Below are 15,961 nucleotides of genomic sequence, written 5' to 3' on the forward strand. Positions count from 1 at the left end.
GTCTGGGTTTCTAAAGCGTTCAATAGAATTACAAACCTGGGTCTGGGTTTCTAAAGGGTTCAATAGAATTACAAACCTGGGTCTGGGTTTCTAAATCGTTCAATAGAATTAGGACGCACTTCAATGAGACTGAAAAAGGCTAGGAGTGACAATAAAAAAAAATTAAAATAAAAATAAAAAAAGTGTTTAAAGCTTTAGTCTTTTGTAACACTTTTGTCATATCTGAGTGTCTGTCTGAACCAAAACTGTGTTAGTTAGCCCACTGAGCTAAAGGCTGAATGTGTGTGTGTTCACCTCTGGTATTCCTGATCCACAGGCGTAAGGTGCGAAGGCCCGAACCAGAATGACAGCCAGGAAGGAGAACAGTAGAGCGCACAACATGAACATCAAGTAGTTGACTATGTACGCTGCCGCCCCCTACAGGACACACAGAGGAAAGACAGGGTTAGGTATGGATACAGTAGAAAACAGAACATCAAGTAGTTGACCATGTACGCTGCCGCCCCCTACAGGACACACAGAGGAAAGACAGGGTTGAACAGTACTGTAATCTGGTCACGATGAGTAGACACCAGGTAATGTGTCTCAACCACCAGAGGGAGCTCACACACAACTGAAAATTCACTAAGCCATTGTGAATGGCATCACAAAAAAAGTAGAAACTCAAATATGGGAAGTTATTGTTATTTTTCAATGATCGACAAATGCTTACACACACACACACCCCTCCCGACTTCTCCCCCCTCCTCACCTCTGAGCTACCACCCAGCAGTTCAGCCCAGCTCTGCCACTGTGGACACTTGTCCCTCTCTTGAAAGGTGGTTTGGTTAGAGCCCCAGCAGCAGTGTTCATGGTTGAACCAGAAGCCAGACAGACACACACCTTCCTTCAGGTCTGTTAACCAGTGGGCCGAGATGTCTATACAGCCTGCTAGAGCACCTGGAGAGAGGAGAGGAGAGCGAGGACAGAGAGGAGAGCGAGGGACAGCGAGAGAGCGAGGACAGGAGGAAGGAGAAGAGAGGAGAAGCGAGGACAGAGAGGAGAGGAGGACAGAGAGGAAAGAGAGCGAGGACAGAGAGGACGAGAGGAGAGCGAGACGGAGAGAGACGCGAGAACAAGGACGAGGAGAGCGAGATGGGAGAGAGATAGGAAAAAGGAGGGAAGAAAGAGGGAGAGAGTTTGAGAAAGAGAGCGCGGGAGAATGAAGAGAGGGAGAGAGTTTGAGAAAGAGAGAGGAGCAATGGAATATTCTACTGTATAGGAAGAGTGATTGGACGATGAGAGAGTCACACACACACCTGACATGAGTCCTATGAGCAACATGAGGAGCCAGCCAGAGAAGGCATCACTGATGCTGTGGAGCAGGGCCCAGGTAGACTGCTCACTCTTACTGGTGATCTGGAGAAGAGAGGGAGTCAGTATTCATTTTTCCTCTTATGCAAAGGCCTTGTAGATCAGGCTATCACCCTTATTTCCTCTAAGGTCAGCTACGGTTACTGTAGTGACCATGGCAACATGACACAGGCTGGCCTTCCGTAGCTCTTTAGGAGACAAAGTCATTGGTACATTTTCATTCCTAACGCCATACTGAGACAGCTCCCATTTGACCTATATTATCCAGTGGACAAATGTCAACTACCTGCGTGTTTTGTTGACTGTGTCTAAGGCCTGTGCCGAGCTGGAAGAAGCTACAAAAAGGACATTAAATGACAGACTCTTGTCTCTTCGGATGAGTTCATAGCGAGGGTTAAAACTACGGTGGTGGTGGGGGGGGGGTGTCAATGTTTTCACCTAGATGCACCACACCGCCCCAAAGCATCTTGCCTGCTCAATGAAATTGATGTTTTTAAAACTGTTTTGTGTTGTAAATGCGTCACACTTCGAGTGCTGCTATATTGGCCAGGTATCTATTGTAAAAATAGATTTTAATCTCAGTGAGACTAACCTGGTAAAATCATTTAAAGTCATTTAAATTTTTAAAAAAAGGTCTCTTCCTCAATTCATCGTCTTTCCTCGCCTCCTTCGCAACAGTCATCGGAGAAGGTCAGAGGGGAGGGGCCATCGGCTTCCTTCTCCAATGAGTGTTGAGAAGATTGCTGTGAGGAACCAATGAAAGATGAGATGTGACCATGAACCCACCTCTCTGTGGCGGTCGCGGTCCTTGCTCTTCTCTCTGACCCAGTCGATGGTGTTGAAGTCTTCGTAGGTCCCTACCCCCGGTACCGGCTCGTCTAGTAGGTCCATCAGCTTACCGTTACTGGAACTACCAGCCCCGTTACCGGTCATACCATTAGAGTAACCGGTATTACCGTAGTCATCATAGCCTTGGAGGGAGGGAGAGAGGGATGTTAACACACACACACCATTGTTACCAACTAAATAAAATGTGAAACATTAGAAAATAATGTGTATTGTAGACTCATATCGATAACGCCTTTGAAAACAATACTACATACATGATTAAAATAACATTTGTGTGATTGACCTTAGGCACATTTCCCAAGACACAAAAACTCCAGACAGGCAGAGGATGTGTCCCAAATACCACCCTTTACCCTACGGGACAATCACAACTCCTCCGTCTGTCTTTTCTTCTCAAAGCCCATTGGATGAGAAAGCCAGAGGTCCCTCCCTTCTGACCTTCTCCTCCAATGGGTTTAGAGAAGGAGACGAGGGGATTCTCTTTTAACCACAGCCCTTTGAAGAATAGTGTCAGTTCAAAACAGAGTTAGCGCCCACGACAATAACCACATCAACATCTCTCTAAACGACAACAGGAAGTGACACAGGAAGCAACCCCATTTCAGCTTTTTGTGCGAAACACAATACGTTCCCTGGTGAAAACACAGTGGTTATTCCACTGAAAACAACAGCCACCATCGTCAGTCAAGAGTGGAAGTCATGTTTCCCAAATGGCACCCTATTCCCTTTGTAGTGCACTACTTTTGACCAGGACCCATAGGGTAGTGCACTACTTTTGACCAGGACCCATAGGGTAGTGCACTACTTTTGACCAGGACCCATAGNTTGACCAGGACCCATAGGGTAGTGCACTACTTTTGACCAGGACCCATAGGGTAGTGCACTACTTTTGACCAGAACCCATAGGGTAGTGCACTACTTTTGACCAGGACCCATAGGGTAGTGCACTACTTTTGACCAGGGCCCATAGGGTAGTGCACTACTTTTGACCAGGGCCCATAGGGTAGTGCACTACTTTTGACCAGGGCCCATAGGGTAGTGCACTACTTTTGACCAGGACCTATAGGGTAGTGCACTACTTTAGACCAGGACCCATAGGGTAGTGCACTACTTTTGACCAGGACCCATAGAGCTCTGGGTCAAAACTAGTGCACTTCAGAAAGTACACTATGACTTTTAACACATTTTGTTGTGTTAACAGCCTGAAGAACAGATTCAATGGACTTCACACAATACCCCATAACGTCAAAGAGGAATTATCTTATCGAAATTAATACAAAATGTACAGGTGAAATGTGTGTCAATACGTATTCCTCCCCTTTGTTACGACAAGCCTAAATAAGTTCAGGAGTAGAAATGTGCTTAACCAGTCACAAGATAAGTTGCACGGACTCACTCGGTTTGCAATAATAGTGTTCAACATGATTTTTAAATGACTACCTCATCTCTGTACCCCACACATATAGATCATTGTAAGGTCCCTCAGTCGAGCAGTGAATTTCAAGCACAGATTCAACGACAAAGACCAGTGAGGTTTTCCAATGCCTCGCAAAGGGCACCTATTGGTAGATGGGTAAAAATAAAACAAAGCAGATTTTGAATATTCRTTTGAGCACGGTGAAGTTATTAATTACACTTTGGGTTGTGTATTAATACACCCAGTCACTACAAAGATACAGGCGTCCTTCCTAACTCAGTGGCCGGAGAGGAAGGAAACTACTCAGGGATTTCACCATGAGGCCCATGATGACTTTAAAACAGCTACACAGTTTAATGGCTGTGATGGGAGAAAACTGAAGATGGATCAACAACCTTGTAGTTACTCCACAATACTGACCTAAATTACAGAGTGAAAAGGAGGAAGCCTGTACAGAATAAAAAATATTCTAAAACATGCATCCTGTTTTGCAATAAATCACTAAAGTAAAACATTTTGCAAATAAATGAACATTATGAACCTAAAACACAAGGCCAAATATACACTGGAGTTGCTTACCAAGACAACATTGAATGTTCCTGAGTGGCCTAGTTCCAGTTGACTTAAATCTGCTAGAAAATCTGTTTAGCAATGACCAACAACCACCTTCACAGAAATTATATATATTTTTAAAGAATAATGTGCAAATATTGTATAATCCAGGTGTGTAAAGCTCTTAGAGACTTACCCAGAAAGACTCACAGCTGTAATCGCTGCCAAAGGTGATGCTAACATGTATTGACTCGGGGGTGGGAACACTTATGTAAATGTATTTCATTTTCAGTAGATTTGTAAAACATGTTGTTTTCACTTTGTTATCATGGAATAAGTCAAAGGCTATGAGAATACTTTCTGAAGAGGACTGTATTCACATGTTTATTTTACGGTCTATTTTGTATTGTCTATATACTTCCTGTCTAGGAATCGAAACAAAACGTTATTGAACGTTTTCAGGCCATGGACTGAACCTAAACCTATAGTGGACAGACAAGGCTGTATTACTTTCAACAGTACATTTGGAAAGTATTCAGACCCCTTGATTTCACATTCTGTTACATAGCCTTATTCTAAAATAACCCATCATGACAAAGCAAAAAACAGTTTGTAGACATTTTTTTTGTTGCAAATGTATAATTTTTTAAACTGAAATATGACATTTGTATAAGTATTCAGACCCTTTACTCAGTACTTTGCTAAAGCACCTTTGGCAGCGATTARAGCCTGGAGTCTTGTTGGCACACCTGTATTTGGGGAGTTTCTCACAGTCTTCCCTGTAGGTAAATGTTTATTAATTTGAATACATTTGCAAACATTTCTAAAAACCTATCTATGCTTTGTCATTATGGGGTATTGTGTGTAGATTTATGAGGGGGGAAAAAATGTAATCAATTTTAGAATAAGGCTGTAACGTAACAAAAATGTGGAAAAAGGTCAAGGGGTCTGAATACTTTCTGAAGACACTGTATAAAGCATAGGGCTCAACACTATCCATATGTATTACCCATAGGAACATACCTAAACCAGAACCTGATTCTACTGTAATAAAGATTATATCTATGATCAGATCACGCCTCACAATGTGACTGAAGGTAGGTAGGCTGCAGCTAACAACGTGGAGATGGAAACGGCCAACAGTGTAAACGTACACAGTGGTTCTATTGTCACTGTGGGGTTCAATTATCTCAGGTGATGACAGGACACGCCTGACTGGTTTCTAAAGGGAAGAGAAAGTATGTCTGTATGTCTGCCTGCCTGCCTGTCTGCATCTTAAGAGTTTGACATTTTGTCAGTGCTTGCAAATGTGACCTGCTAAATAGTTCCATTTGTAAAATGTCAAGTACATGTATTTGAGCATTAGTAAACAAATACAAACCTTGAATGGAGTACTCAAGTACTACTCTAAACCAGTTATATACAGAGACACACAGATATACAGCAACAGCAGGCCAAGCTTTTACAGGAGGTTAGCTGAAGAAGAGAGACACAACTACAGTACAGCAGGCAAGCTTTACAGGAGGTTAGCTGACGGAAGAGACACACCTACAGTACAGCAGACCAAGGCTTTACAGGAGGTTAGCTGAAGAAGAGAGACCCACCTACAGTACAGCAGGCCAAGCTTTACAGGGAGGTTAGCTGACAGAAGAGCACCCACCTACAGCACAGCAGGCCAAGCTTACAGGAGGTTAGCTGACGGAAGAGATGCACCTACAGCACAGCAGGCCAAGCTTTACAGGGAGGTTAGCTGAAGGAAGAGAGACACAACTACAGTACAGCAGGCCAAGCTTTTACAGAGGTTAGCTGACGGAAGAGACACACCTACAGCACAGCAGGCCAAGCTTTTACAGGAGGTTAGCTGACGGAAGAGACACAACCTACAGTACAGCAGCCCAGCTTTACAGGAGGTTAGCTGACAGAACGAGACCCACCTACAGCACAGCAGGCCAAGCTTTACAGGAGTTTAGCTGACGAAGAGATGCACCTACAGCACAGCAGGCCAAAAGCTTTTACAGGGAGGTGTAGCTGACGGAAGAGATGCACCTACAGCACAGCAGGCAAGGCTTTACAGGAGGTTTAGCTGACGGAAGAGACCCACCTACAAGCACAGCAGGCCAAGCTTTACAGGAGGTTAGCTGACGGAAGAGGCCCACCGTACAGTACAGCAGGACCAAGCTTACAGGAGGTTAGCTACTGAAGAGAGGACACCTACAGTAACTGGCATCAGAATCCTACGCTTGCACACACACCAGTGAAAGGCGGGCTGCCCCAGCGAAAGACCCTGCATCACATCAGGATTGAAAGCAGCCTCTGCTTCAACCCACAGTTTTTAAAAATAGCTGATCTGAACCCCAAAATCTAGGTTCATATGAAACCACAGCTCAGTCCAGGCCACAGATGAGCAAACACACACGACCTTAAAAAAAAATAATCTTTTTAATTGATTCTAACTTGAAGTGAAACTCTATAGGCCTGTTTTCCCGGCACTGACCGAGCCTCAATAGATTCTCCATTCAAAGTACTTTAAAAAAAATGTGTGTCTGGGAAACAGCCCCAAAAGAGTTGAGTGACAGAGCTCCTGCCTGTAAGGTTAGCTCAGTACGCTGAATCAGCTGACAGAAGAGAAGTTGAGTGACAGAGATCCTCTGTAAGGTTAGCTCAGTATGCTTGAATCAGCTGACAGAAGAGAAGTTGAGTGACAGAGATCCTCTGTAAGGTTAGCTCAGTATGCTGAATCAGCTGACAGAAGAGAAGTTGAGTGACAGAGATCCTCTGTAAGGTTAGCTCAGTATGCTGAGTCAGCTGACAGAAGAGAAGTTTAAAGATGTACAATTCATCTCATTGCAACAATCTAAGAAACCCAGCGTAGCAGTGACTCACATGGACTCTGGACCTACAACGCGCACACACACACACACACACACACACACGAGATGGGTGGATAATTGACTGTAATATGTAATCTATGTACCACTACTGATAAGACATCATAAAATACAATTACGCAGTTGTGTAACGAGGACAAATATTATTGGAAACAACTATTTCAGGCAATTATCATTCTATAACCTGCTGACCACACAGCCCGCGGCGTTGCGAGCGTTGCAAAAATAAATGTACACATACATTCAATCATTGCACCAACACTGCTTGCAAGCGTCTGCGAGGCACTAAAATAAAACATGGTTCTATTTGTGACGCTTGATGCGCTGCAAGTCCCGCCTCTCCTATCTCCTCATTGGRTTTTAGGAGCATATACCCATGTGGGTGATTGAAAGATGAACTGAGGTCCACTGTCCAGTTGTTGGTGGTAAAGCACTTAAAAAGTTGGTTGCCAACCACCATATATTATTTTATTTCACCTTTATTTAACCAGGTAGGCTAGTTGAGAACAAGTTCTCATTTCCCACTGCGATCTGGCCAAGATAACGCAATGCAGTTCGACACATACAACACAGAGTTACACATGGAATAAACAAAACATGCAGTCAATAATACAATAGAAAAAGTCTATATACAGTGTGTGCAAATGAGGTAGGATAAGGGAGGTAAGGCAATAAATAGGCCATGGTGATGTAATTACAATATAGCAATTAAACACTGGAATGGTAGATGTGCAGAATATATATATATGAAATGTGCAAGTAGAGATACTGGGGTGCAAAGGAGCAAGATAAATAAATAAATACAGTATGGTGATGAGGTAGTTGGATGGGCTATTTACAGATGGGCTATGTACAGATGGGCTATTTACAGATGGGCTATTTACAGATGGGCTATGTACAGGTGCAGTGATCGGTGAGCTGCTCTGACAGCTGGTGCTTAAAACTAGTGAGGGAGATAAGAGTGTCCAGCTTCAGTGATTTTTGCAGTTTGTTCCAGTCATTGGCAGCAGAGAACTGGAGGGAAAGACAGCCAAAGGAGGAATAGGCTTTGGGGATGACCAGTGAGATATACCTGCTGGAGCACCTGCTACGGGTGGGTGCTGCTATGGTGACCAGTGAGCTGAGATAAGGCACGGCTTTACCTAGCAAAGACTTGTAGATTACCTGGAGCCAGTGGGTTTGGCGACGAGTATGAAGCGAGGGCCATCCAACGAGAGCGTACAGGTCGCAGTGGTGGGTAGTATATGGGGCTTTGGTGACAAAACGGAGGGCACTGTGATAGACTGCATCCAATTTATTGAGTAGGGTATTGGAGGCTATTTTGTAAATTACAATCGCCGAAATCGAGGATCGGTAGGATGGTCAGTTTTACGAGGGTGTTTGGCAGCATGAGTGAAGGATGCTTTGTTGCGAAATAGAAAGCCGATTCTAGATTTAATTTTGGATTGGAGATGATTAATGTGAGTCTGGAAGGAGAGTTCACAGTCTAACCAGACACCTAGGTATTTGTAGTTGTCCACATATTCTAAGTCAGAACCGTCCAGAGTAGTGATGCTGGACGGGCGGGCAGGTGCGGGCAGCGATCGGTTGAAGAGCATGTATTTAGTTTTACTTGCATTTAAGAGCAGTTGGAGGCCACGGAAGGAGTTGTATGGTATTGAAGCTTGTCTGGAGGGTTGTTAACACAGTGTCCAAAGAAGGGCCAGAGGTATACAGAATGGTGTCGTCTGAGTAGAGGTGGATCAGAGAATCACCAGCAGCAAGAGCGACATCATTGAKGWYWYRKGYSKKGAGAYTTGAACCCTGTGGCACCCCCATAGAGACTGTCAGAGGTCCAGACAACAGGCCCTCCGATTTGACACACTGAACTCTATTTGAGAAGTAGTTGTTGAACCAGGCGAGGCAGTCATTTGAGAAACCAAGGCTGTCGAGTCTGCCGATAAGAATGTGGTGATTGACAGAGTCGAAAGCCTTGGCCAGGTCGATGAATACGGCTGCACAGTAATGTCTCTTATCGATGGCGGTGATATCGTTTAGGCAGTGATCAGTGAGATCTTGGTTGAAAACAGCAGAGGTGTATTTGGAGGGCAAGTTGGTTAGGATGATATGTATGAGGGTGCCTGTGTTTACAGATTTGGGGTTGTACCTGGTGGGTTCATTGATCATTTGTGTGAGATATAAAGTCCAAAGAAGAAGAAGCCCGAAGGAGGAGAGATGTCGAGAAAACAAACTCGGTTTACCCTTTAATGGTTGGAGTAGAGGATCTTGTCCATTTCAGGTAAAACAACAACCCAATGTTTTTATCCCAGGACAAATTACCTAGCAACAGCAAACTAGCTAGCTAAATTGCCATAAATGTTTAATGCGTTTCGACCTGTCCCCAAATTAATATAGTTCGTTCAGAGTTCATTTTGATATTTCAACCTGCGTGTCCTGATCGCATCTGGTGTGGGTGGACAAATATCAAACATGTGCGCGGTGGAGTGCGAGCGGTGTGGTCAGTATGTAAGACAATAAGATCAGATTTTAGTTAGAAAATTATAATTTTTACACTCTCACAAAACAGGATCATGTTTCAACTGTCACTGTATCCCCTTTTAGTAACAATGCACTAGATAGTGGACCTGGTTACACCTGGTTACCTGGTTAAGTGAAGCCACAGGGTTCTAGTCAAATGTAGTGCACAAATCATGAAGTCGGGTGCCATTTGGGACACTACCCAAGTCAAGCGAACTTGTAATTCTTATTTGTCCACTCTGTCCACTTTAGGAAAACATGTGACTGAAGAATAAACTGCCATTTTTACAAGCTCCATTCAGGTAGAACTGAGGAACTAGCCGAGGAACTAGCCGAGAAACTAGCCGAGAAACTAGCCGAGAAACTAGCCGAGGAACTAGCCGAGGAACTAGCCGAGGAACTAGCCGAGAAACTAGCCGAGAAACTAGCCGAGAAACTAGCCGAGAAACTAGCCGAGAAACTAGCCGAGAAACTAGCCGAGGAAGAAAAAAATTAGAAGTAGCGTCTAAAGTTCACTGTTAAACTCAACTGACCTAGATGCCAAAGCTAGGGGCCTAAACAAAAATAAACTCAGCAAAAAAAGAAACGTCATCTCACTGTCATCTGCATTTATTTTCAGCAAACTTAAACTCTTCCACCAAGGCACCTGCAAGTTCCCAGACATTTCTTGGGGGAATTGCCCTAGCCCTCACCCTCCGATCCAACAGGTCCCAGACGTGCTCAATGGGATTGAGATCCGGGCTCGTCACTAGCCATGGCAGAACACTGACATTCCTGCAAATCACGCACAGAACGAGCAGTATGGCTGGTGGCATTGTCATGCAGGAGGGTCATGTCAGGATGAGCCTGCAGGAAGGGTACCACATGAGGGAGGAGGATGTCTTCCCTGTAATGCACAAAGTTGAGATTACCTGCAATGACAACAAGCTCAGTCCGATGATGATGTGTCACACCGCCCCAGACCATGTCGGGCCCTCCATCTCTAAATTGATCCCGCTCCAGAGTACAGGCCTTGGTGTAACGCTCATTCCTTTGACGATAAACGCGAATCCGACCTTCACCCCCGGTGAGACAAAACCGCGACTCGTCAGTGAAGAGCACTTTTTGCCAGTCCTGTCTGGTCCAGCGACGGTGGGTTTGTGCCCATAGGCGACGTTGTTGACGGTGATGTCTGGTGAGGACCTGCCTTACAACAGGCTACAAGCCTCAGTCCAGCCGCTCTCAGCCTATTGTGGACAGTCTGAGCACTGATGGAGGGATTGTGCGTTCCTGGTGTAACTCGGGCAGTTGTTGTTGCTGCCATCCTGTACCTGTCCCGCAGGTGTGATGTTTGGATGTACCGATCCTGTGCAGGTGTTGTTACAGGTGTCTGCCACTGCGAGGACGATCAGCTGTCTGTCCTGTCTCCCTGTAGCGCTGTCTTAGGCGTCTCACAGTATGGACATTGCAATTTATTGCCTTGGCCACATCTGCAGTCATCATGCCTCCATGCAGCATGCCTAAAGTACATTCACACAGATGAACAGGGACCCTGGGCATCTTTCTTRTGGTGTTATCAGAGTCAGTAGAAAGGCCTCTTCACTGTCCTAAGTTTTTTCATAACTGTGACCTTAATTGCCTTCCGTCTGTAAGCTGTTAGTGTCTTAACGACCGTTCCACAGGTGCATGTTCATTAATTAAGCATGGGAAACAGTGTTTAAACACTTTACAATGAAGATCTGTGAAGTTATTTGGATTTTTACAAATTATCTTTGAAAGACAGGGTCCTTAATTTTACTCCCTTCCATCAAAAGGTTCTCATAGGCTTTCTGTCTCCAGTACTCCCAATCTATCTCACTGGGAATCCACCAGCCACACTCTGGCTAATACTCTGGAAAACTTACTCATAGTATAGGAAGCGTGTTGGGGAGAGGGGCTTGGGAAACAGTTTCTGATAGGCCATGGGGCTTGTAGGCCTTGGGAAATAGCTTCTAATAGATTAAGGCTGTTGTTTTGCGTAATGGCTGCTGTGTGACGTGGGCTGTGACACTAGTGAGACGTGGGGGAGGCTCTTGTGGTTGCCTGGCTCGGTTTCATTTTGATTCTTGGTAGACCCTTCACAGTCAGTGTTCACAGATCTATAATGACTGGACAGGAGTAAGAAACATGGTGAGGACTACATTGCCCTCATATAACAGCCTGTAGCCCTATTGCTAACCATTCAAGGGATCCTAGGGACCAGGAGAAGGGGTTTGTGACTGAAATGGAACGAGGCCCATGTGTGAGTCAGGATCCCAGAGAAACAGGAGGGGGGGTAGGTTCCAGTCAGAGATGTCGTAAGAGGGGAGACATGCTGTACTGAGGAAGGAAGGAGGGTGATTTGTACAGGCTTAGATGAAGGAGAAGGCCGCAACCTCACAGTTCAAAATGCTGCTTTGGCAATACAAATATGTATTTATATCATGCCAATAATAAAGCATGTTGAAATTAGTTTAATAGGTTGGGGGAAAGTACTGCATTAAACTCCCCCTCTATCGGTCTGCCTCTGTCTCCCTCCCCGTCTCTCTCTCTCTCTCCAACCTTCCCCCTCACCTGACCCTGTGGAAATCAACATTTAAGTCTTGGTCTTGTGATCTGGTGTAATCATTGACTGACAATTACCACGGTAACAGACGTGTGATAGGGGAGCTGTCGCTAGGCTACGTTGATGAACATTTATTCCAAAGGACTATGAAGCTTAAAGAGCAGTTTAAATTGGTGATTTACATCTCGGAGAGCAAGGAATATATTAACTGTGGAAATACTAAGGCCGGAACAAAATAAATGATTCCTGTGAGGACGGAACAAAATAAATGAGTCCTGTGAGGACGGAACAAAATAAATGATTCCTGTGAGGACGGAACAAAATAAATGAGTCCTGTGAGGACGGAAAAAAATAAATGAGTCCTGTGAGGACGGAAACAAATAAATGAGTCCTGTGAGGACGGAAGAAAATAAATGATTCCACGTGAGGACAGAAGAAAATAAATGATTCCATGTGAGGACAGAAGAAAATACTACATAGTGGAGAAGCTTCTCTGTGAATGAGTGGGGTGAAAGGGTTAGAATCTGACCACAGACCAGACACCGGGGTACTATCCACAAAGCCTCTGAGTAGGACGGCTGATTTATGGGCCATGTGGACACCATTACCCAACCTCTCCACGTTTTTATTTTTTATTTTTTTTAAACTGGCCGTTCAGTACAGCACCGTTTCCTTTCAATTGAATGTTCCAGAAAGTAAAAACGTACTGAACGCAGCCCAGAAAGGGGGGGACCTAGTTCCAGGAGTTTATTTTAATGCCTGCTATGTTAGGTACCCCCCTCCCCCCGTGCACTGAACCTAGCATTTCGATACACTCGCAATAACATCTTCTAAACATGTGTACGTGACCAATACAATGTGATCAGCGCTCCTGTTCGGAGTGAGATGCTTTATGGATATGAGCCCTGGTCTGATCACAGAAACAGAAAGCCAAGTTTCAAATGAGGCTTAATAGGGGCTGTGACATCATCACAGAATCACSAGTATCCAGGCAGCGTTAGGCTACTGTCAGAGGAGATGAGATAGATTACGCATTGACTTGAATGAAGAGCTGTGCTGCAGGTAGGCAAATAGCTTATCAAACAAAGTAGTCTCTGTAGCCAACTGTCATGTCTTGAATCAACCCCCCACTCACGAAGACAAAATCCCAAACAGTTGTAACTCACAGACACAGCAATGACTCCCCCAACTATTATTTCATAGCGTTTAGTTCTCTCCCTCGGTAGTGTAGGCGCGTACCTGAGCCGTATTCGGGGTCTAGGGGTGGCACGTCCTCCGTGTTGGAGAAATCGAGCGTGGCTCCGGCTATATCGACCAACTCATCATCGCTAGCCGGGTTGTGAAGGCTTCCATAGGTCTCGTTGTAATACCCTGCGTCGTCCATTCTAGCGCCTAGAAATGGAGTAAGAACATGTTTCGATTATACGTTTCTTTCAATTAACAACATCTTCATAAGTATTAACTTAAAGTTGAATATACCTCGGTCGTTATTCGATGTGTATTTTCTATATAAATTCTTCCAATATCGAAACATTGCTTTGAAAAACAATGATAAACTCGCTACAACTGTTCTCCCCGGCTTGACTAATATCTAGTTGTCCAGACAAGAAGAGAACGAAGTTAAATACGGTTTGACATATCGTAGGCTACTTCCCCATCACACAAATGTAGTTGTCAGGACGTATTTAGCATTTGCAACCCAATGCCCTATATATATATATATATCGCTATAGAGAAGTCAAAACATTTTGCTCAACCAATAGATGTATTGATATCTTATGCTAAAGACAAACACTGGTGAGTCGTAAAAAATGCAAACGATAACAAAACACAACGCGATAACTGATAATCGATTATCCACACAACACTCCACTTTTCTAACGAATAACAACATCCCTTCCCTGAAACTGGTGACATATGTTACACATTTACCTTATAACGGAGTAGGCTAAACTTCACAGAAGACCAACATCTATACGTAGCTTCTCACAGGTCTATCTATCTATACGTAGCTTCTCACGGGTCTATCTATCTATACGTAGCTTCTCACGGGTCTATCTATCTATACGTAGCTTCTCACACGTCTATCTATCTATACGTAGCTTCTCACANCGTCTATCTATCTATACGTAGCTTCTCACAGGTCTATCTGTCTATACGTAGCTTCTCACACGTCTATCTATCTATACGTAGCTTCTCACACGTCTGGCTGCTGCTACCTTGTAACTGCTGATGTACTCACATTAGTGAATGAGTCAGTAAGCAAGTTACCATGTAACTCTAGACACATGATCAACTGATAAGCGGATACAGTACGCTAAGTGTTGTTGATACATGTGTAACATTGTCTGCAACAGCTGACTATTGTTACACAGTTTAAACGCTTTACCGTTTAGGCTAGTGTTAATATTGTATGGTAATCTCCCCCAGATCGGATCGTGTTCTAGTATGGTCAATTCTAGTCTACTCTATTTGACATTCCCTACACGAAATACAATCAGAGCAATACCTTTGTATGTGAGCGCTTAGCCAAGTTGTGACAACGATTGATTAATTATTTCTGTCGACAGTAGACAAATTACTACATTTCCTGGTCTGCGTTCACGTAAACGGTGCTGCACTAAACGATCATTTGAAAAAACTGGGAGTGGTTGGTGAAGGCTGTCAGCGTCTGGCTGGTCAGCATGGCCACTGCAGTGTTAAACACGTCACTCATCGCTTCAAGACACCCCCGCCACACGGGACAAAACGTACATCAAAAGTTCAATAATGTACAATAACGTTTTCGTGGAACGTGTCGAGTACAACCCGTCCCGCAACGTAGCAAACGTTCATGCGAACTGATGTTTGAAGTTGTTGGTTTCTTTGTAATCCTACGTCTACGGAAAACYATGCGTCGGTTCTTACAAGTTAAGATTCAAAACATATGCATAATGTTCAGAGCTTGCCAAAACCTATGTCATCTTCTTTGCAATAGAAGTTGTTCCCGTTGGTTGCTTTTATGTCTTTGTTCAGACAGCTCAGGTTATAGCCTAGTGCACACCGTTTTAAAATGTAACAAAACGTTTTGTAACTGAAAATAAACGTTTTGGACATGTTCCGCTAAATCCCTCCCCGTTTCATTCTGTTTGGTTCCTAATGAACATGACACCGACGGATGTTGACGTGACAGTTTCAAGCTACCAGCTGAAGAAACCGTGTTAGTGGCACCGATCAGGTTATTGGTGATTCTCAGGTCCGCCAAAGGGATCAACTTTCAATGTATCTGTTCTTCTGACTCACCCCGTTTACAACAAACATGCAACAAGCAGCTGTTGGCAAAGCACATTTATCATACTGAATACCCCCCCCCCCCCCCCTCAAAATCCTATTCTACTGTATTGAATATGAACTCAACGAATATAATAATATGATAACTTTTCTATAAGGGAACTAATATTGTACTTACAAGAACTTCTGTGCAGTTGCCTACCAACACAACTGTTGATTCCCGTTCTTACTGCACGTGAGAGCTAAATAGGGACACCTTGTGGGGATTGTAGGCCTCTTCTTCCGTATTCGAGTTGGTGCCTTCTTTGTAGTCTCCCCCTCTTTTTCTCTTTCTTTCTTTTCTTTCCCTCCCTCCCTCCCTCCCTCCCTCCCGAGTTAGGTCAGGCCACTTCCTTTCCACAACCCCCTCATAGCAGACTGATGTTTATAAGTGTTTCATTAAGGCTTGTATGATAGATGGATGGAGGAGAGGAAAGAGAGACGGAGAGAAAAAGAGAGCGTGTGTCAGGTTCATCGTGTCTGTGTCCATGGAAGTATAATCAGCTGTTTCTC

General features: G+C 44.2%; 1 pseudogene; it reads right to left on the reverse strand.

Moving 5' to 3' along the window:
- LOC112074001 (H(+)/Cl(-) exchange transporter 5-like) overlaps nt 1-13,828 on the reverse strand; it is a 33,064-nt pseudogene extending 19,236 nt beyond the window's left edge.
- Between the last annotated feature and the right edge of the window lie 2,133 nt (nt 13,829-15,961).

This window comes from Salvelinus sp. IW2-2015, unplaced genomic scaffold (genome assembly GCF_002910315.2).
Source record: "Salvelinus sp. IW2-2015 unplaced genomic scaffold, ASM291031v2 Un_scaffold2458, whole genome shotgun sequence".
NCBI lineage: Eukaryota > Metazoa > Chordata > Actinopteri > Salmoniformes > Salmonidae > Salvelinus > Salvelinus sp. IW2-2015.